Consider the following 24,230-nt stretch of genomic DNA (forward strand, 5'->3'; position numbering starts at 1 on the left):
ACCAGTTAAACACAATGGGGGTGGAATATTACATTTTGATTGATGGAGGCTTTACCTCCATGTTATTCTAAGACACAGACTGAAAGGGCGGGATACAGCCTGTGACTGGCAGAAATCCACCCACCCAAAAAATTATAAAGATTTGACTTCAAATATATATTTGTATGACAGTTTAAAACACTTTATTGATATTTATGTTTACTTTGTATTCCAAAGGCTGTTTTTTTTTTTTTTGAAGGACTAGAAGCTTCTCCTGCTTATTTTTCCCTAAAGACAGGCTGGGAAAGGGCTGGGTCATGTGACAGCTGTATATCGATTAGGAAAAAAAGGTGCTTAGATGTTTATTTTATTGCAATAATTACAGTGCCATCATCCACATACAGAAAGATAGGGGATATCGTAAATTAAACAATGTGTTTTTAGTATCACTTTAAGTCCATCTAAATCTGTTAATACTTCCAAAACCAACATCTCCCCAGATTAACAATGCTGTTGTCCAAAAGGTATCTCCATTGCTTGTAAGAGGCTTTAAATAGAAGTATTCCTTATGCTGAGCGGTGGTATTTTTCTCCCTCCTCCTTGTTGGTGTAGTCCTCTCTGCCCCTTTGTGCTGACTCTATATTAACAAGAGGAAGAGTTAGTTAAGCAGCTTGGGAAGCAGGAGTGTTCTGGAATTACCATGTAAGTGAACTTGGACTGCCTTTGAAAATGGAGCTCCTTGTACTGGGGTATCTCACTCCTGGGTAACTGAGATTGTTAGCGTGACACAGCAAACCCCTTCGTGTTCATGTAGAAAGCAGGCTGTAGAAGCCAGGACAGATTTTGCGTAGTTATTCTACACTGTGATATAGAACCATCACAGGATCAGAGAATAATGATGCACCAGAGGCATTATCCCAATATATACTGTATAACCAACAGAAAAAAAACAAGAGCATGTGGGGTTTCTTTTAATGATGCCTACTAGGAACCAAAAAAAATTCATAGAACAACTTTTTTTTTTTACAAATAAAGTGTCCTAATTTAAAGTTGCAAAAGGAAAATACTTCCAACAGACAGTTAAAGCTATCAGGTTAATCATTGGAGGTGTGATAATGCACATTTTGTGGACACAGCCACTTCTTCAGGATCTTGGACACCCTGTATGTAACTCCAACATCAAATAAGTTTTACTCTATAACAAGTAAAACATCCCTCCAAGTCATTAGATTCAGGTGTTCCAATAACCCGCATGGCCACAGGTATATAAAATCAAGCACCTAGGCATGCAGACTCCTTCTACAAACATTTGTGAAAGAATGGGTCGCTCTCAGGAGCTTAGTGAATTCAAGCGTGGTACCATGATAGGTTGCCACCTGTGAAATCCATGAAATTTCCTTTCAAATAAATATTCCACCGTCAACTGTTAATGGTATTATAACAAAGTGGAAGCAACTGGGAACAACAGCAACTCAGCCACAAAGTGGTAAGCCATGTATAACGACAGAGCAGGGTCAGTGTATGCTGAAGTGCACAGTGCGCAGAAGTCGCCAAATGTGTGAAGAGTCAATAGCTAAAGACCTCCAAACTTCATGTGGCCTTCAGATTAGCACATCAACAGTGCTTAGAGAGCTTCATGGAATGGGTTTCCATGGCCAAGCAGCTGCATCCAAGCCTTACATCACCAAGTGCAATGCAAAGTGGCAGTTGCAGTGGTGTAAAGCATGCCGCCACTGGACTCTAGAGCAGTGGAGATGTGTTCTCTGAAGTGGCGAATCACGCTTCTCTGTCTGTGGAGGGGTTATTTTTCAAGGGTTGGGCTTGGTCCCTTAGTTCCAGTGAAAGGAACTCTTAAGGTGTCAGCATACCAAGACATTTTGGACAATTTTATGCTCCCAACTTTGTGGGAACAGTTTGTTGCTTGCCCCTTCCTGTTCCAACATGACAGCGCGCCAGTGCACAGAGCAAGATCCATAAAGACATGAATGAGTCTTGACCTCAACCCGACAGAACACCTTTGGGATGAATTAGAGCAGAGACTGTGAGCTAGGCCTTCTCGTCCACCATCAATGCCTGACCTCACAAATGCGCTTTTGGAAAAACGGTCAAACATTCCCATAGACAAACTCTTAAACCTTGTGGACAGCCTTCCCAGAAGAGTTGAAGCTGTTATAGCTGCAAAGGGTTGGCCAACTCAGTATTGAACCCTACAGACTAAGACTGGGATGCCATTAAAGTTAATGTGCGTGTAAAGGCAGGTGTCCCAATACTTTTGGCAATATAGTGTATATACATATATAAGATATAAACAAAGCATTACCTAATTGTACAACAATGCGATATATCAGGGAAAAAAAAAAACAACAACAAGAATACCATCACGTAAATGCATAAACATTGCTGCCCATGAACATTACACACAAAATAAACTACTTGTCCCCAATTCCTGTGTGAAAGAATGTGAATGAATGCAGCCCAGCCAGGGAAAAACCACACGCCTTCTGGTCCGTGGGGAGGCTGTAAGCCCCCATTCACACCTGAACGTTTTGTAGCATGAAGCTCGAAGCTCCAAAACGCCCGGGGGGAAAAAAAAGTCAATATTACTCTATGGAGATGGTTCACATTTCCACTCCAAGTCGCCTGAAGCAGAACGCCTGAAGCTCAAAAAAGTTTTGGAGCTACTTTTGTAGCTTCATTTGCGCAGATTGAAGCGTTTCTGGTGCGTTTTTATTCCCATTGAAATACATAAGAACGCGCAAATTACACATTTTTATGAGCTTATGTGCTTTTTGTCATGTGACTAGGAACGTTTTTCTGTGCAAATGAAAAGTTACCTCTCAAAACTAATTTAAAAAATTTTAACAGGAAATCACAAAGCAGTCATTTTAACCAATATGGAAGACACAGTGAGTTTATTTTATCCTGAGGGCTTTATCTGCTTAGTCAGAGGATACCCCTGCCTATATGACTCCCAGGACACACAATATAAGAGCCGTGCAACGAAGAGGAGGGCCTGGGAAGATATCAACCACCACATTTTCCTGACTGGGACGTTTATGCAAGAGATGTTAAAGATGAGAAAAGTAAGTTTGACTATCTGCATTTGTTTAGCAGGCTGCATGCTATGTATCTGTTGTGTTAACTTTGTTTATTCATTAGCATACAGGGCTGCTTGTAGGAGTGTTTGGTGTACACCATACATGCTATGTATCCACCTATTTCAGCCTGTTATTCAGCGTAGTACATCGGACATCTTGTAGGAACGTTTTTACCCCAATTTCATGCTCTTATTCATTCCAAAGGTGTTCTATCAGTTTGAGGTCAGGACTCAAACTGATAAAAGTGTGCAGGCCAGTCAAGTTCCTCCACCTCAAACTTGCTCATCCATGTCCTTGTGGACCTTGCTTTGTGCACTGGTGCCCAGTCATGTTTGACCAGGAAGGGGCCATCCGCAAACTGTTACCAAAAAGTTGGGAGCATGAAATTATCCAAAATGTCTTGGTATGCTGACGCCCTAAGAATTCCCTTCACTGGAACTAAAGGACCAAGCCCAACCCCTGAAAAACAACCCCACAACATAATCCCCCCTCCCCCAAACTTTACACTTGGCACAATGCAGTCAGGTAAGTACCGTTCTCCTGGCAACCGCCAAACCCAGACATGCCCATCAGATTGCCAGGCAGAGGAGCGTGATTCATCACTCCAGAGAACACATCCCCACTGCTCTAGATTCCAGTGGCAGCGTGCTTTAGACCACTGCATCTGACGCTTTGCATTGCACTTGGTGATGTAAGGCTTGGATGCAGCTGCTCAGCCATGGAAACCCATTCCATCAAGCTCTCTATGCACCGTTGCTGTGTTAATCTGAAGGCCACATGAAGTTTGGAGGTCTTTAGCTATTGACTCTGCAGACAGTTGCCAACTTCTGCGCACTGTGCGCTTCAGCATGCGCTGATCCTGCTCTGTCATTTTATGTGGCCTACCACTTTGTGGCTGAGTTGCTTGTACAAATGCAAAGTTAGCTAGATATACAATACATTTTTTATTAAAAAGGAAAATTTGATTATCAAAAAAAGAACACTCACAAATAAATAATATTGCCAGTTTATTATTCAACTCCATATACACAGCAGATAAATGTCTTAACAATAATTCAGGGTTACAACTGAAACTAATTTTACAGTGAAAATGTAATCGATTACCTCTAGCTGCCATGGAACCTGTCCTGCTGGAGTCATAAAGTAGGATGCAAAATTATCCCTGATATGTACTCCTTGCCTGATTCCCCGACTCCCAGACCACTGGGCTCTTTCCATGTCATGCATAATAGATTCCTCAAAAAGGAAATCATCACGCTGATGAATAAAGTTCTGCAGGGCACATGCGGCTTTAACAGCAGTGATAGCATTTTCCATGTTTAACACAATGGGAGTGTGCAAAAAATGCCACTTATTTGAAAGTATGCTAAAAGCACACTCTACAACCCTGCATGCTCTAGTGAGGTGATAATTAAACACCCTCTTCTGTACAGTTAGGATGTTGCCTGAATAGGGATTTAGCAGATGTTCTCCCAAGGCAAATGCCTCATCTCCCACAAAAACACTTGGAAGATCCGGGCCATTTGTTCTTGGCAGTGGAATTTTTTTAGGAAGGTCAAGCTTGTCTCTACATAGCATCTGTCCAAATAAAGAGTGGCTAAAAATACTGGAGTCAGAGCTGCTGTCATATGACCCGATATCAATGTAGCGAAAACAGTAATTTGCATCAGCCACCAGAAGTAGAACAAATCAAAAATATTTTTTATAATTAAAGTATTTACTTCCACTGCCAACTGGCATGATGGTCTGGATATGTTTGCAATCAATAGCTCCCATACAATTTGAAAAATGTGTGTCCAGAAAACATCAGATATCTGTGACCATTCTTCTGTTGTTGGTTTTTTTATAACAACATCTTTCAATACATCCCATATGACTAAGCATGTGTCATGTACTATGTAGCTTGCCAATCAAAAATGAGTAGTGAAGACTAACCAATGATTGACCTGTTGCTAGGTACCTTAAAAAAAAACAAAAACATTTTTTTCCCTTTACAGTTAAGTACTAAAGACAAAGTGGAAAAGTTTAAGGGATTCCTATGCTCGCCAACTAAGATTGCAACGCGGATTTAGAAGTGGCTCTGCTGCATGCCAACCTGCTGACTACCTGCATGCCAAGGAGTTGGAATTCCTCAAGCCAATTTTGGCTATGGCAAAGAAAACTAGCATCTGCAATCATGCATCCTTACCCAAATATTTGTTTGGGATGACCTAACACAAAATCTCTATTTACAGCACAGAAACAAGCTGAGAGGATTCTGCTTCACAGGAAACGGTAAGAGCAGAGAACGATGACAGCACACCAGCAGAACCCATTGAACCATCCACATCATGATCAGTGACACCTATTCCTGATGAGTCAAAACATTCTGACCCCAACTCCAAGACCACATGCAAATTCACATGCAAGCACACGTGCAACCAGGGGGAGGACAACTGTGCTGGATTTTAACCGGATGTTGGATATTTTGGCCAATATGGTTGACTGGATGGCGGGAAATTGGACAAAAGAGCAGTATTTTTTCCTGGTGTCTAGAGGGGATCATGGGACAAGTTCCCCTTGAATTCAAAGCTGCAATGTGTGCAGATGTCATTAGATACATAAGCATACTCATACCCCCATGTGCCCTAGACACTTTATTCATGCATTCTGAAGGGCCACCACCATCTGGTCCATATGCCTACACACATTCACCATGAAGTACATGTTCATTCACTGCAAAGGACTACTGAGTAAACCCAGCAACTCATCAGAACTATGGAATAAAAAAAATATAAAACATTCTAAGAAAACAGCAACAAAAAGAGAAAAAGTACAAAAGAAATGATTACAATACTTACCTTTTAGCTGACATCCCCATATACTCAAAACATTTTTCCTTGTGTGAACATAGGTCATTGTACAGGACCCAAAACTGACCCCTCTGTTCTCGCTCAGAAATGACAGGATGGTCCCAGTATCTGCGTCTCCTCCTCTTTTTCTCTTCTTCATGAAAAAAATATGAAGTTGCAGCAGCTGTTGCCATGAAGCACATCATTTTGTCATCCATGCTTGCAGAGGACAATACAAGGATGGAATGCTAACGTAAAACAGGAAAGAAATGAGATTGACCTAGGAAGAGAAAAAAAAGGTATACATGGCAATAAATAATGTCACAAATGACAATTTTCTCTCTTGGCTAATAAAAAAACGTCAAAAGTTGAAAAAGCCAGAAAACGCCTGAACAAAACGCTCACAAATACACATGAAAACGTGCAACAAAATGCATGAAAAAATGCCCAAAAACGCCCAGATATCAATGGAGCCAAAGGAACACCCACACCTAAAAAAGAACTAAGTATCCTCAAAATAATACCACTAGACTGCAATAAACCGAACAGTGCAAAACACCAGAAATATAAAAAGGCAGAAATGGGTCAGGATTCTCATCTTAAAAACATTCATATACTAAATCCCAAATGATGGAATGTAACATAGAGCCAGGAGCAAGACTAACGTCCTGTGCATATATAGAAAGAACGCTGAACCTAAGACCAGACAAATAGGTGAAAATGTATGCAATATATAATATTTAAAGTAGTTCTAAAGACAGACGTTTTTTTACCTTAAAGCATTGCCTGTATTAAGGTAAACAAAACCTTCTGTATTCAGCTTTCTCTGCAGCCTCCTTTATACTTACCTGAGCCCAATCTCGATCCAGCACTTTGCCTGAGAGCAGAGTCTCTCTCGGCCCTTTCACTCCTCAAAGGATCATAGACAGCATTAAGACCCATTGGCTCCTGCTGTTGTCAACCACAGCCAGTGAGGAAGGAGCAGGGGGTGGGGCTGAGCCATACTCTGTGTGTCAATGGACACACAGAGTTTGGCTTGAGAGCAGGGGCGGACTGACAACTCATGGGGCCCCCGGGCAATAGGGGATCATGGGGCCCCTGTGTCCTTGCCCAAACTCAAAAAAGCCTATGAAAAAGGTACCAGGGGCATCTCATGGGGCCCCTTACTAACCCCGGGCCCTTGGGCAGTGCCCCAGTTTCCAAATGGTCAGTCCGCCCCTGCTTGGGAGCAAGCCCACACTTCGCAGGTGCCTGGGGGGACCCGTGAAGAGGAAGATCCAAGCTGCAAAAATATGGAACCACAAGTTTAGCAAGTGCTTTGCAAATACTTATGTACAACAATTAGCTTCTGTCATCTTTAAAGCAAACTTCACTCTTAATCAGCATCGATTATGTTTAATCCTTATGCTGCTAGCTTTAGTAAATAGATAGGAAAGTATATCCTATTTACTTGTTTTAAACAGCTTTTTACATTTCATTAGTTACTTCCTAGTTTCTATGCCTAGGCAAATGATGTCACACGTTCCAGGAGTCTTCAGGAGGGGAAGGGGGAGGTAGTTCTAAGCTCAGCCTATGCCTAAGCTAAGGACAGATGGATTCTAGGAAATAAATGATACATGAATCATCTGGCCTTACTCAAGATACCTACTGCCAGGAATGCCAGGGGGTGTTTTTCTAAATGATTTCTCAGCAAAATAAAGCATGAAGACATGGATAGATGAGTGAGTTTGCTTTGATTATTAAAAATGAATGAATCAGCATTTTTGGTTTGTGGTGCTCAGATGCAGTGCAGTTCCACTTTAACCTAAGGCAAAGTGTGCCATGGACCTGTACTCGTAGAGCTAGTAGGAGGGAATGAGTTACACGCTTCCCCTCCATGAATTGCAAAATAGAGAGGAGCCAAATCTCTGCTCAGCAGCCTAGCTCAGACAACATAACCATAATAGGTGGTAGCAGTCCCCCCTAGCAAGACACAATGACCTCAAATCATTAGAGGGTGCTTTCATGCCCCTCCATTCAGAGTTGAGAAACCCTAAGGCAGAAATTGTGTTAATGGCCACATCACCAGGTTAAAATAAAGGAAGAAAAAAAAGAAAACTAACGCAGCCACAACATCTAAGAAATGGAAAGCTGCAATATATTTTATTTCTGGTCTTGAGTTTGGAAAAAAAATGTAAAGCCATGTTTAAAGTACACTACTTAATACAAGACATTCTGGACTCTGTGTACTACTTCTGTACCAGCACAGGTTATTTTATATTCCGAAAGCTTGGCAGAACTCAGAGCTTTTAGCTTCTATGATTTCCAGACCAGTTTACTTGTGAAGGAACTGGCACAATAGGATATCTGTAAGGTTGCCTTAATAGCTACTATTTGCTTGGCATTTGGTCAGAACTTGGTTTTCTGTGCCAGTTCATTTCTGTGTGCGCTGTCTAAAGCCAGATTCACACCTGACAAATTCACAGTGAATACAAAGATTGACGTTTGTTAAAAAGGAAGTTGTTGCTTCAGCGTGTTACATAAATTATATTACAGGGAAATATGAAACAAGTGTGCTAGTATATATTCTTGTCCCATCTAGGGAACCCCCTGAACTTGTTAAGTGTAAACTACTTGCAGCACACCCCCTCATCTTACAATGCAATACCTCTCAAGAAGTATTACAAGCAAAAAAACTGAATGATGCATTTTAAAGCTAAACTCTGGACACAAAACAAACTTTTTAAAGCATATCTAAAGCCAGAATTAGTTGGTTTTTTTTTGGAAAGTGTATGGAAGGGTTAAACCCACTGGCTGTTTTTTTTGTCTCTTTAGCACAGTGCTCATTTACTTACCATGATCAGATTGAGACACAGGCTCCTTTAACTCCATTTTCCACAACTTGTTGGGTCCTGGACATGCCTGGCGGGATACATTCCTCAGCTTCCCTTCCTCTGCAGCTCAGAAAGGCAAAGTCTGATGAAGTAGAGGTAGCTGAGCAAGTGATCTTCACCAGGTGACAACTCTTCATTCTCAAAACCAGCGTGTGAACAGCCTAAGAGCAGGAACTTTATGCAGAAGACCCTGTTACTTTTAGGAGTCCCCAACCTACCCCCCTTTTGCTACCAGAGTACTCCAGATGCAATTAGGGTGGTCCTTTTGTTATTGGGCCTTGGATTCCTCCAGGTTTTTACCTGTGCTACCAGAGCTACCCTGGATTTCACAGTGAGGAACGTTTTTTATACTGAAGTAGTGCATGTTTGCTGTTTTACATTTTTTGCAATGTATGCATGTTTTTGGTATCCTAAACCTGTTTTCCATCTTTGCTTCAAACTTTACACTTCTAATAGCACTTCGTACTAAAGAATAAGCATCAGATTTAATTAAGTCTACTCCAGCATTGGGATGGTCATCATGCTGCCCAAATAGTCCCTTGATGTAATAGGCTTACACGTTTTGGGGGACATGCATCCTTCCTTATCTGGCTCTGAGCAAGAGGGTGTGCCCCCCAAAACACATACGCCTTTTAAATCAAGGGACTATTTGGGCAGCATGTTGACTGTCCCAATGCTGCAGTGGACTTAATTAGATTTGATGCTTATTCCTCAGCACGATTGCCAGTATGTTTTTGTGCATTTTCTGGTCAATAAAGGATATATTAATGCACTAGGCATTTACACCCTCCTGTGTGTGCCTTTTACTGTACCCAGAAGGACCACCCCACTATAGGTTGCCTTCAGAAATTTAAAGGGGGGTCAGATACCAGACCAGTCTCCCTGCACTAAGAGAGATAGAAGCAGTGACTGGTCTTTATTACAGGAAACCCGTGTACAGAGGCAAATGCAGAAGTTGTTTCATGCTGGATTACTGCACAGATCTTGAAGAAATACACAAATGACACTAAGATTCACTTAAGACTACTAAGATTCAATATTTGTTTAGCCAAGATATTAGCTTTAAATGAGCACATGCTTTACCCCTTTTCTAGCAAAGAAAAGGATGTGTAGTCTTTTTTAGAGTTGGAGGAAGTGGGGGGCCTAACTACTGGGCACAGTATAAAATAGGAAACATGCTTAGGTTTGCATTTCTGCTTTAATAACTTTTTAATGAAAATCTTTAAAGCCTAACTCCAGCAAAATAACGTAACTTGCCCCTATCCCATCCCCACTGATGAACAACTTAGAGCTTATTTTTTCTACAGTGAAAATGGCAAAGTGCACCCCCACCTCATATGTTGTGAATAATTCTGTAGCATAAGTTGCAGGTCTTGCCTCCCCCCCCCCCTCCTGTCCTGCTGAAGGGTCCAAGGAAGTTGTCTTTTCTGCCTACCACTCAGCCCAGCCATGGAGCCATGGATGCAATTTATCTGCAGCTTATCTGAACATTGCTAACAATAAGTAGGTACTGTTGTACTGCAGTCACATACCAGTGTTGCGAAGACTCCCTAGGGAGCTATTGAATAGTTGGGTCCTCCTGCTGCTCTTAGTGGTGACTGACACTTAACTAGACCCTTTGACTCACCAACACTCCAGCAATGATAAGGTGGGCTTTATTGAAGCAGGACTAAGCCCTGTGAATGAAGTTCTATTTAAACAGTTGCAGCAATAACAAGGTTAACCCAATATAAAACACTGGAACAAACAACATTCAGATAGGATCTGTGGCTGTCATTCCCTCTTATAGCCTGAGAAAAGCATTGCCAAAAAGACTAGTCAGATGACAGTAGAATGGGCTTGCTAACAGAAATTAAATAAACACTGGAGAGGATAATTCTAAAAGAAAAAACCAGGGGAGGCAATAAACAGTATGGGCTATCTTCTGTTCTTAGGCCCCATCTAACCATTGGCCAGTGGAGAGTCAAATGTATAGTCTGCTGGCATTGGGTCCCTTGAATCGTTTCTTTCATGGTTTTCCTGCACATTCTCCCTCTGGACTCATTGCTTTCTGGGGGACGGGGGTTTGGTGCAGCCTGTCCCCTTACTTGTAACTCAGATGTGCAGCGCACATTAATATGTGCAATCCATAATTAACACCACCATCAATTGTCAAATAATGAAAACAAACAAGATAAAAATAAAAACGAATATAAATAAATAAAAATATAAAGTGTCTATTAAAGTGTCCATATGCACTAAGAACAAAATAGTCTTCCACTCCTAGTGAAAATAATGTCTCTGCAAAGGTAAGTATCAATGTTCCGCGTTATATAGGCTACCACAAGTGAATTAAGCGCCCATAAATGGACTTCACACAAGAGGCTCTTACCAGAATGGTGTGACCCTCAGATTATAAATGGTCAAATATGCATTAGGGGTTAATGATCCAGGTCACTGTTACATCTGCCAGCAATCACCATTGAAAAGTGTGCGCACGACCTGTCACCTCTGGGTAGAGGGTGTTGGGTTGGGGTGTGTGCAGCCTGTAAACCAGTGTTCTATGATCCTGTCCTTGCTCTCTTCCCTCCTCTTCTTCTCCCCCTTCTTCACTGTAGGTAAGGTGGCCAGAGAGAGGGAAGGGAGTAGTGGTGCTCGAAGAAAAGGAGAGGGCACCCTCTGGTGGTAGGAGGGTGGTGGTGCATGTTGTTCTAGCTCGCTCTGGGGTTTGGGGACCCCTGATATAAAATACATATCTTAAACTTGCCATAGATAGTTAAAAAAAAACAGCCAGTTCAGCCAAATTTTGATCAATCCGTGGCCATTCCCACTGATCTAATGATTGGCTTCCCCCGAACAGGAATGTTGGATGTTTCATTTCATCAGCGCATGCAGTGCTAATCAATGTATTCTGACAGTAGAGGAGTCCCTGCTAGCAGAATACAGTAGCACAGAGGGGAGGATTCCTTGTAGATGGGGGGGGGGGGGAATTGCCCATCTATGTCCAACTTTAGACTCCTGTAGTGGATATAAACAGTCTACACACCACACATTTTTTCCTTCTGTTGACTACAGACCCAAGGCTTTTTGTCCTCCTCTGAACAACACAATACAGGGGGCACTGACACATGACTGTTGCACTTTATATGCTTATTGTGTGTTACATTTAACTGTGCAGACCGTTCTACTTACAGTGGATATAAAATGTCTACACACCCCTGTTAAAATGTCAGATTTCTGTGATGTAAAAAAATTAAACAAAGATAAAACATTTCAAAACTTTTTCCACCTTTAATGTGACCTATAAACTGTACAACTCAATTGAAAAACAAACTGAAATCTTTTAGGGAGGAAGTAAACATAATAAACTAAAATAATGTGGTTGCATAAGTGTGCACACCCTCTTATAACTGGGGGTGTAGCTATGTTCAGAATTAAGCAATCACATTCAAAATCATGTTAAATAGGAGTCCGTACACACCTGCCATCATTTAAAGTGCCTCTGATTAACCCCAAATAAAGTTCAGCTGTTCTAGAAGGTCTTTCCTGACATTTTCCAAGTTGCATCCTACAGCAAAATCCATGGTCTGCAGAGAGCTTGCAAAGCATCAGAGGGATCTCATTGTTAAAAGGTATCAGTCACACAGTGAAGACAGTCATCATCAAGTGGAGAAAATATGGCGCAACAGTGACATTACCAAGAACTGGACATCCTTCCAAAATGGATGAAAAGACAAGAAGAAAACTGGTCTGGGAGGCTGCCAAGAGGCCTACAGCAACATTAAAGGTACTGCAAGAATATGTGGCAAGTACTGGCTGTGGTACATGTGACAACCATCTCCCATATTCTTCATGTGTCTGGGATATGGAGTAGAGTGGCAAGACCAAAGCCTTTTCTTACGATGAAAAACATCCAAGCCTGGCTAAATTTTGCAAAAACACGTCTGAAGTCTCCCAGATGGGAAAATGTGTTATGGTCTGTTGAAACCAAGGTTGAACTTTTTGGCCATAATTCCAAAACATGTTTGCAGCAAAAACAACACTGCACATCACCAAAAGAATACCATACCCATAGTGAAGCATGGTGGTGGCAGCATCATGCTTTGCGGCTGTTTTTCTTCAGCTGTGACTGGGTCCTTGGTCAAGGTAGATCGGATTATGAACAAGTTCCAAATACCAGTTAATATTGGCACAAAACCTTCAGGCTTCTGCTAGAAAGTTGAACATGAAGAGGAACTTCATCTTTCAGCATGACAACAACCCAAAGCCTACATCCAAATCAACAAAGGAATGGCTTCACCAGAAGAAGATTAAAGTTTTGGAAAGGCCTAGCCAGAGCTCACACCTGAATCCAATCGAAAATCTGTGGGGTGATCTGAAGAAGGCTGTGCACAGGAGATGCCCTCGTAATCTAACAGATTTGGAGTGTTTTTGCAAGGAAAAGTGGACACATATTGCCAAGTCAAGATGTGCCATGCTGATAGACTCATACCCAAAAAAACTGAGTGCTATAATAGAATCAAAAGGTGCTTCAACAAAAGATTAGTTTAAGGGTGTGCACACTTATGCAACCATATTATTGTAGTTTTTTATTTTTACTTCCCTCCACCTAAAAGATTTCAATTTGTTCTTCAACTGAGTTGTACAGTTTATAGGTTACTTCAAAGATGTAAAAATTCTAAAATGATTTATCTTTGTCTCATTTTGTTACATCACAGAAACCTGACATTTTAACAGGGGTGTGTAAACTTTCTATATCCACTATAAATGTGGTGTGGTGCTCTTGTTCTCCCTGTACCTTCTAGCCATACAATTCTGTCAGAGGATTTAACCATTCCTTACTCTACTGAGAGCTAAACAAAATGTTGGCTTTAGATAAAATTTAAACAAATAAAGAGACTCACAACTGAAGCTGAAGAGTTTACAGGCAAGAGGAAACAAGTAGAAAATCACAGATTAAATTTAGGAAATAAGTAGGGAAATTACCGTATATTGCTAAAAATGGTGGTGTGTTTACTCTATGCTGCATTTCTCACTAAATCGCATATGTAGGTTTGAATATGACTGATTTGTCAGGTCAGAAAGAAATGTATTATCCCCTTAAGAGGTAAAAGTGGTCATAATTGCCCAGGGGAGGTTTTGTTCTGGCGTCCTCTGGGACTAAATTGCCGAGGTATGTAAGAGGTTGAATTCAATGGAAACGTGTCTTTTTCTAACCTAGTTAGCTGTATAAGGTAAGGTATCTTTTAGTGTACCTATATATAGGTACACTAAAAGAATTGTTCAACTTTCAGAGAGTAAAAATAGAACAATCCTAACACTGCATATGTGTCAAAAGAAAAAAAAGCACCATGTGAAAAAAAAAAAAATCGAAAAAAAAGTCAAATCCACAGCATCATTGTTTCTCTTCTTCTTCAGAGTTCTCTTCTTCATTGAAATGGATGTGAAATCTGTGAACTTATTGGCAGACTTTTTTGTACGTTGTACAATCTAAGTTTTAGAGCTGATAACGTTCTGCCAACCCGATGAACACATAGTTAAAATCTCAGATCTATAAATGTGCGGCCTCTAAACTAGTTCCTCCCTCTGCCTGCTCTCGAGTGAATATATAGAATTGTCCTATTTCTTGCTCTTAGATCTATAACAGGAAGTTCTAATCTTTGGTTTCCTGCCTCCCGAAGCTTGTGTCCCATTCAGGCTCCTTGCAAAATATTTTCCCTTTTACCTTCATCTGATATATTTTTGTGAAGCCTTCAAGAAAAACATCTTGGCAAAACTATTCAAGGCAACCCCTATAAAAGCATTTTTTAACATACTAAAAAAAAAATATAAGGGACACATTATGTAAAAGAGTTATAGTAATGTTACTGAGGAACTTGCATCCGTTTGTAAATAGCTACTTCTGGTTTCTGGAGTTTCCAAAGTTTGACATCAAATTTGTAATCTCTGGGAACAGACCTTAACTGTTAGCAAATTACGCAGGCTATAGCACTGACTCTTGCAGCTTGTGTGAAATGAATTCCATAAATATAGTGGTTACTCTTTCAGTAGTTTTTTTTTTCTAATTCAATGCATCTCTTATCCCCAGCTGAAACAAACAAACTCTCTGTTATAAAACACAAATTTGTCATTAGCATGTTTCAGCACATATACAATGCCAAAGAAAGGACCATGTTTGACAATCGCTATGAACTGCTAGTGCATGGTTGTGCCCAATGAATGGTTGGTGAAAAGAACACTCTTTAAAGGATAAGTTCACCTTTAGGACAAAAATAATAAATGCACATTTTTTGCAGGTAAAAAAATATGCATTTATTATTTTTGTCCAATGGAGCCTGTAAAGAATTGCACCAGTGATCAGTAGATTGGTGATGCCATGCAGGTCTTTTGCAGACCTGTCAGAATATTTGCTTGCCATGCGGGATGTATGAGCAAGCAGATATTATAACAGAAAGCTTCAATGAATTATCCATGGTGCTCCAATAGCACTGTGGTAGCACATTGAAAACTACAAGCCCACAGCCGCTAAGGCTGGCAGGACTTGCAGGCACTCATTCACAGAACTCTGTGAATGAGTGACACGGCCGCACTGTTTTCAAAACTTTTCCCAGTACTATCCGTCAGAGAGAAGGGGGGGGGGGGGCAGGCACGGCTGTGGCTATGGGAACATGTTACATGTTCCACCCTAAAAACAGGTGGAACATGTAACATGTTCCAAAGGTGAACTTAGCCTTTAAACAATGCAACAACAGATAAATCACGCATAGAATAGAATTCATGGTCCTACTAGTCTTTCGATATATGCCAAATATTACTCTAAATATGACTCTGTCTGCTAAAGTCCTTACACTGATAGAGCATTGAAATGTAACAGGGATATCGATTATTTGGTAGCTTCTAGTTAATTCAGACCATTCCAGGTGCACTGCATGTTAGCAGATTGATATGTCAGAGATGGAAAATTGCCCTTCTAGGCTTCAATCAGGCCTGTTGAATAGAGTGCATTCTCGGATTTAGTAGCAGGTGATTTTTAGGTATGAGCTTAAGGTTTGCAAAACTAACAGTTACAGCTATGACTTGCAAAGGCATGATGGAACTTGTAGTTCTGCAACTGCCTTGAGAGCCACAGTTTGCCCACCCCTGGTTTAAACAAATGATGGAACATTCACGCGTTCAGTGGGAGCCAGACATCTTGCATTATAGTGGAATTACCATATTACTACCGCCATTATAAATAGCAGAATCTCAATGTGAATGGTTGTTAAGGACACTGGTCGGGGCTGCTGAGTCTTTAACAACAAGTGATATCACTGGCCTTATTCACTTACATGGCCAGGAATGCCCTTCAGGTCTAGTATGCAAGAGGTCTGCATTCCATGCATTCATCCCTGGGTCACACTGCCCTAAAAGCTCATACTGTAAAGTACCTATTATAAGGTATAGTCCAAAGTGCAGCTTTGGCCTTCCGTGAATGAATGAACTTCAAGTCCCGACAGCCTTAGCAGCCTTAGTTTTTGATGAACTACCACAGCGCCGTGGAGCAGAGTTCATTAAAGCTTCCTGTCAGAGTATCTGTTGCTCGTACATCCTGTACGGGAAACAGATATTCCAACAGGTCTGCAAAAGACCTGCATGGCATCAGCTATCTACTCATTGCTGGTTCTATGCTTTCCAGGCTCCTGTAGACAAAAATAATAAATGCATATTTTTTTACCTGCAAAAAATAATGTGCATTCATTATTTTTTTCTAAAACGTGAACTTATCCTTTAAGCTGATTGGATTGTGGAGAGCACTAGGAGCAGAGGTACTATGCAAAGTTTATGGTACAAGACTCAGGCTCCCCAGTGGCAGAGCTAACAAAGTCGCAGACCAAAGGCAGAAGGACCCAAGCTCAATCTCAGACACATGACACATACTACTTGGTGCACCATCCAGCCACATCAGTTGTCAGGTTCTCATAAAGTTTGACAACCTGCTAGCTGTAGTGTCAATGGAGCACCTGTCCCTTGCAGCTAAATGCCACATCTTCAAGGCTCAGAGTGCATGGGGCTTTAAGCTGATATGTGATAGGGGGTTCTTACATATCTTTGTATTACTACAAAATTCTGATATTTCTAAATTAATACTAACCCACTGCAAGCAGGCCTTTGCTGTGATCTTTGAGAATTGATTATCTTACAGTGCAAGCAGCTAGAGAGGTCGGGGATGACTTGTTTTAAATTTTCTTTTAGGAGTTATGCACAAGAATGATTATTAGTCTCAAAATCCCCAAGCGTAAAATCCCAGGTGCATTGGGGAGCCACAAGTGCTGCCTACAGCGTAGATTCAAAGTCAATCACGATGAACAGTGACCGCTGTCGAAGGCTCCCGACGAATGACATTTCCACTGGGCCCCCCAAATAAACTAAGGGCTAGGGCCACCCAGTGACATCACTGGATGGCCCCACCCCTTATGACATCATCGACTGGGCCCCCTCAAATAAACTAAGGGCTAGGGCCACCCAGTGACATCACTGGATGGCCCCACCCCTTATGACATCATCGACTGGGGCATACTTGGTTGATTTCATCACAAGGGGGCAGGGTTCCCTTGTCACGGCCATTTATTTTAGCAATTTTTTAATATCTGCAATTCTTTTTCTTAACAGTCCAAACCCGACGCTAAATTAACACAAGGTTTCACTACTAAAATACCACATCACTTCATAAAATAGTGCATGTGGGCATTTTGGTAGCATTTTTTAAATGTAAAAAATATTTGAAAAACAATGTCTGGTATATTACTGCATACTTGGATGCGGTAAGAAAGCACTTTGTGAATGGAGCCCATTTTCAAGTATGTACCTAGGCAGGACATAGAAAATGACAAGACATTGATATCAATATATGCTGGTAAACCTTAACCACTTAAGCCCCAGAAGGTTTTCCCCCCTTCCTGACCAGGAATTTTGCTCACACATGCCATAAATATGTGGAATAACACCCAAAAACACATTCTTCTACTATTTCTGAGTATGGAGATACCACATGTGAGAGTCTTTTTGGCAGCCTAGGCACATATAGGCTCCCAAAATCCAATGACTACCTTTAGGCTTTCAAAGGACATACTTCCTTATGTCACTTCCTCACTACCTATCGCAATTTCGGAGGCACCGAAATGCCAGGATAGTACAAACACCCCCCTCCCCCCCAAATGACCCCTTTTTGGAAAGTAAACACCCCAACTTTAGAGTTATACTGCTCTAGAATTTCTGCCCTCGACCTGATGGTTTGGGTGATACCTCACATGCATAGTGCAATCTCTGTTTACATACTGACACGGATCAACGCTTGTGTTTGCCTTTGCTCATGAACACGGGGGGAGGGTCTCTTTCATTTTTTTAATCACTTTTATTGTGATCACAGGGAATGTAAATATCCTCTGTGATAGCTACTACATTGATCCTCACTGTCTTCCAGGTCTCGTGCTGTGTGGCTTCCCTGCAGCATAGTGAACACAGGTTATGCTCGATTGTTATGAATGTCATTCAGAGAATGCTTTGAATTTTTTCAGATTTTTCTTCTAATACAATAATGTAGAGAGGTGTGTCAGTGACTTCACAACCCCCTGTATTCACTAGGACCCAGAAGACAGAGAGGATTAGTATAGTAGCAGCGGCTACTACAGTGATTATCCACTTACACAGTGATTGCCCAGTATACTTACAGTATTTTGGTCCAAGCTGCACCATTGTAACTATGCAAAAAGTGACCTTATATTCAGCATTAAAGTGGTTGTAAAGGCTCAACACTTTTTACATTCATGCATTCTATGCATGAAGATAAAAAACCTTCTTTACGCTTCCTGTTCCTATCCCCATGTCCAGGTTGCGTTCCCTTCAAAAATCCTTCATCTGGCAAGGCAGAGCTCACTAAATTGCCCAAATTGTCCTTCTCTCTCTCCTTGATCTAGGAGAGGCTTGGGGGCCCCAGGCATTGTGTTGTATTACTTTTCTACCCACCTTAGTGCCCTTGTATTGTGGTCCTCTCAGCGCCCCCCTAATAAATGGGCCGAGATCGAATGGCTACAATTATGTCCAGTGCATCCTTGTTCCCTACTCTGGTCTCAGTCCAATGTTGAAAGCACCTCTCACAGACACCTCCTACTTGGTCCCCTGCATTTCACGATCTCTATATGGTGGAGGTGTAGGGTTAAATTCGCTCTGTTTTCTCAGTGTTCTCCCTGACCAATGTCATATTCAATCCCAGTCTCCCACATGGTTTGGCTTTGGCTCGTGTGAATTTATGGGCTGAGGCCAATTTATTTCAGTTGCATCACCTGGTCTATCCAGTGACTCGTAAGCTAAAAGCTGCCCATTTACCTTCTCACCAATATTATGTTTATCTACAGATACGCCATTTTTTCTCCACCAAAGCTCCATCATTAACTCTTCAGAAACCTACCCTCATTGAATGCATCTGTATTCAAGGTCCGCATCAGCGGGGCATAATTTCCTCTACTTATAAGCTCCTTCTAGATGCCTACCCCCTTTCTATTGATATACACCTTTATATGCGCAAATGGTCAAGGATCCTCCAATGTGATATTGCTTTGGATCAATGGAGTAGGATTTGGGAGGCTGCCTCCAGATCTTCTATGTGTGTAGTGTATAAGGAAAATACTTACAAAATAGTGATGGTTTGGTATAGGACCCATGAGGTTCTCCATGCTCACAATCGGGGTGTTACTTCTGCCTGCTGTCGATGTGATGAGGACACTGGCACTCACTTTCACATTTTTTTGGACTTGCCAGCGCATTGTACCTTTTTGGAGAGAGGTCTTTAATCCTTTCAAGCATCTTTTACAGGCTCCTATTTCATTTAAGCCCATTTATTTTTTGCTGGGTCTACCTTTTTCAGGCCTCTCTAAATTTGCCAGGAAACTATCCTCCCATGTTTTAACAGCGGCCAGGAGAGCCATTCCCATGCATTGGCTTTCTACAACATCTCCTACATGGTTGAAACTGATGAAAGTTGGAAAGATGAAAGATGGAATACATCACTGCTTTGCATGCTAATTCTATCCCCATCTTTGTATTTCTGATTTTCCTACTCCACTGTCTGATATTGATGGCTAATTTTTTGCTATGTATTGACATTATATGTACCTACAGTATATGTCTCTCATCGATGAGCCTATTTCTTGGTTTCCTTTCTTTTATTGATTTGTGCATTTCTGTTCCTTGTAAATCATTTTGAAAATCAATAAAAAAAGTAAATTATAAAAAAAAACCTTCTCTGTGCAGCAGCCCCCCCCCAGCCCCCCTATTACTAAACTAAGCCCCTTCTTGATCCAGCAATTCACACTGGAGTCTCAGCTGTCCTGGGACTCCCTCTCCTAATTGGCTGAGACAGCAGTCGGAGCCATTAGCTCCAGCTGCTGTCAATCACAGCCAGTGAGCTAATGAGAAGAGAGAGGGGGCGGGCCGAGCTTTGGCTCCGTGTGTGAATGGACACACAGAGCAGTGGGTTCCCCCATAGCAAGCTGCTTGCTATGGGGGCACCTGACAGGAGGGAGGGGCCAGGAGAGTCTGTGGGAGAGCCGAGAAAAGGAGGATCCGGGCTGAGCTGTCCAAAACCACTGCACACAACAGGTAAGTATAGACATGTTTGTTATTTTTAGAAAAAAAAATACAAGCTTTTAGAATCACTTTAAGGCTGTGAATGTAACATATCTAGATTATGTGAAATAATGTACATTGATATTATTGTTCCTAATAGCCTGGTACCGATTACTAGGTGGTGGACACATTGACAGCTGTGGGGATGAAACTGGATCTCATATGACTAGCACAAAGACGACTTATTTTTAGAGCTCTTATTCATCAAGTCACTAGGACTCAGAATTGAGTTGATGGCAAACAATAATAATAATAATAATAATAAATATAAGCTGAAGGTAAGCAAATTTGGGTAGAATGTATGTACACTGGTAAAGAACTGGTTAAAAGAAACACATGCAAAGTTGTTAGCGGTGATATCGGGCAGCACAGTGGCTAAATGGTTAGCACTTCAGCCTGTCAGTACTAGGGTCCCTGGTTCAAATCCCAACCACGGCACCACCTGCCTGGAGTTTGCATGTTCTCCCTGTGCCTGCGTGGGTTCTCTCTGGGTACTCTGGTTTCCTCCCACACTCCAAAGACATGCTGGTAGGTTAATTGGCTCCTGTCTAAATTGGCCCTAATATGTGTATGTACAAATGTGAGTTAGGAACCTTAGATTGTACACCCCTTGAGGGTTAGGGACTGATGTGAATGTACAATATATAAGTAAAGCACTGCATAAATTGACGGCGCTATATAAGTACCTGAAATAAATATCCAAATGATCAGAAGTGGACTGGTTGATCCCCTTATTAGTGATCTGGCTAAGGCAATTGCAGGTAATGTTGCCATTTCTACTGATGATATACTGTAAAACTATGAAAATATTGAAGCCCATACAGTTTGCAGAGCCTGTTTATGCATCCAGAGCAGCATGGAACTGCATGCACGCAGACCAAGCTAGTTAATTGAGATGCAGCAATTGTACAGACTCGTCTGCACATTCAGGTTTGACAGGTGCACAGCCATAAACGCTGTGTCGTCAGTGCTCGATGCCATGCAGCCATCCCTGCACATGTGTCAAAATCATGGGTCATGCGTCTGTACAGCTGCTGTATTTCCATTGACTAATTTTGGTTGCCTCTTCTCAGCCCCATACTGCTTCAGAGGCATTAAAAAATAGATGTACTGGTTTCTGCACCCATGTGAATTGGCCCTTAAAAATAGACAAAATGAGTTTAGAAAACTTGACAACATGACCAAGTTTTTTAAGATCATTTTTGGGTAAGTTCATTGCTTGTTGTTTTTTTCTTTACATTTTTACCTTTTTCACTGTTTTCGAATCCTTTAGTCATAACTAAATCAAGAAAATATGTAGAAAACCACTGTACATTCCCCTTAAAAATAAATTAAAATGAAAGCAAACCTGTATGTTCTGTCTCTCCAATCTAAGCATTGAAAGTGTGATCTCTGTAACTTACAGTTGTGATGAGATAGATAACTCCAATCTCAGTTGAATACCACAGTCAGTGACTCAATCGGATGACATGTAGATCTTGTGAAGTTTATTCCATAAACTGAGAGAATCTTACAACAATGAACATCTGATAGGTCAAAAGATCATAATGCGACCTGCTTCATGACATGAGGCTAGAAGCTGCAATGCATTTCTGGGAAAAGGGGTGGGCTATCTGTACAGCATTAACTAAACCAGAGGAAAAGGAGGAGCAGAGACAAAATACATAGAACACTTAAAGGCATATGATAGTCATGTGAAACGTGACACTGTATTTGCCTACACTGGGCAAAGTAATAGGTTGTTTTACGTGAGGCATTATTAGCAGCTTTTACCTACATTCCTTGTGCTTCCCCAGCCTTCTGATCTGTCACGAAAGCTTGGAAAAATACTGGTTCATCTTGGGTACAAGGGAGCCAGGACTGAGCACTGTCACATGAGAGCAAAGGTAGCCTGCAAAAACTGTGTGAGATATAACTTCCTCCAAATGTCTAAAATTATTCAGGATTTCAGGGCTAACTGGCAGCACATCATAGCAGTAGGGGAGTTCAGCAAAGGTAAGTCCCTTTAAACTCCCCCAAAGTACAAAGAGCCTGTGGGGTGCCCCCTCTCCCCCAACTGCTGTTCAACCACACTGCTTTCAAGAAGATGAATAATTAATGAGTTTGGATTGACAGTGATTATGTATGCAGGGAAGGAGTGGGGGCATGTCAAACAGATATTTTAACATGCTCATATGTGACTTCCTATTGACTCCTATTGCCACACTGGATCTGAGCTGGATGTATACAGCAGAGGGGACAAGCGTAACAGACCCCATGCATGAGCTAACATGAACACCCACAAATCAGGATACTGACAAGGGAGCAGCTGACAATCAGAAACAGGAGAGAGAGATTTCCTTTAGAATCACACAGCATTTATTTACACAAATATCACAATAGCAGCAGGAAAGATTCAATGAGTACAGGTGATGTGCACAATGAAAACATTTGTTTCTTTTTCAGATTAATTTGTTAAGTCAATCATTTCATTTTCTCATTTTCATTATGTTAGAATTATTTGTTTTCGGAATTTGTTTTGTATATATTTGTTATTGTTTTATACATTCGCTGTTCCAAATTGATTCGGATTTTCACAAGTTATTTCAGAAAATTCATATTCATTCATATGTCACTATGCTATTCTGGATGCTTCAAACATTAAGGCTCAGTTCACACTGCTTTGATCCCAAAGTTGTGTGGCTTCCAGCGTGACTTTACATTGCAACTTGCTTGTGACTTGATGCAACTTGCTTGAGACTTCCATGCAACTTTCATGCAACTTTGATGTTTTGCAGCTTAGCTTTGCCCAATCATAGCAATACAGAGTGTGACACATATTAGGCCTCATGTACACATGAACTCACCTAGTCATTAAACTCTCCTGGCAGCAGAAAAATGCTAAACGTGGCAAAAATGCGTGTAAACGCGGTACAGTGTTTAGCGCTTGGACGTTTATTCATTTGATAGGCCAGAGTATTTTCCATTGACATGGATAAATGCTCAAGTGCTAAACATGGCTAGCGTTTAGCCACATTTACACGCAGTTTTGCTGCATTTAGCGGTTTTGGGCCAAACCGTTTTTCTCCTGAACGCGATTATTCTGCGTTCAGAAGAGGAATGTTTAACTGCCCATAAACTCTGCTGCTCCTAAACTCTAGTAAAAGCCTATGTGTACATGTGGCTTTTATTGAGTTGAGTTCAGGGCTTTGGCAAAAAAAAGCCAAAAGCCAAAGCCAAAAGCTCCTAAACTGACGTTTAGGAGTAACAGTGTACATGAGGCCTTACAAAATCCTCTGAATTTATTTCAGATTAATTTAAATTTGTTACTCTTGTGATTTGGAATAATAACAAAAATTTTGTCCAAATTGCAATTCGGAATGAAATGAATGTAACAGGTGAGGTTCAGCTTCATGGCAGTGCAGGGTTTGCATCAAACCCTGCCTCTTCACAGTTTGTGTACTGGACAAACTATTTGGTCCATTCAACCACCTGAATCTCCTACTGGAAGCAGGAAAAGAAATCTTTAATTTAACCTCCCTAGCGGTCTGATTATTTCCGATTTTTGGTGCTGAAAGCGGTACCATTATTTTTCATGGAAATATGTAGTTTTTTTATTGTAGGCTGTAATTTTTAGGAATAAATCACTGAAATCTGTCCGAACAAGAGTCTATTAAACATCCCAGGTATGATAAAATTTGAAACACGAAATCATAAATTATAATTTAATAAATAATCATAAAAAATAATAATATAATAATACATTTAATTCAATAATATAATCAAACCAAAAACACTGAAATTTGACACTTTTTGGACACCATGGACTT

At 41.0% G+C, this 24,230-nt stretch overlaps 1 long non-coding RNA gene and 1 pseudogene across 1 annotated transcript; both read right to left on the reverse strand.

The window, feature by feature from the left end:
- Positions 1–330: 330 nt before the first annotated feature.
- On the reverse strand, positions 331–6,183 carry LOC149452790 (uncharacterized). The gene is made up of 2 exons (XR_016314840.1): positions 5,918–6,183; positions 331–616 (listed from the first exon to the last, which is right to left on the reverse strand). It is a non-coding gene; the product is annotated as an uncharacterized LOC149452790 (long non-coding RNA).
- LOC149452791 (uncharacterized) lies at positions 4,122–4,862 on the reverse strand (annotated as a pseudogene).
- Positions 6,184–24,230: the final 18,047 nt, after the last annotated feature.

This window comes from Staurois parvus, unplaced genomic scaffold, assembly GCF_062004578.1.
Source record: "Staurois parvus isolate SC_StPar_1 unplaced genomic scaffold, SC_StPar_1.0 ptg000464l, whole genome shotgun sequence".
NCBI classification, from domain to species: domain Eukaryota; kingdom Metazoa; phylum Chordata; class Amphibia; order Anura; family Ranidae; genus Staurois; species Staurois parvus.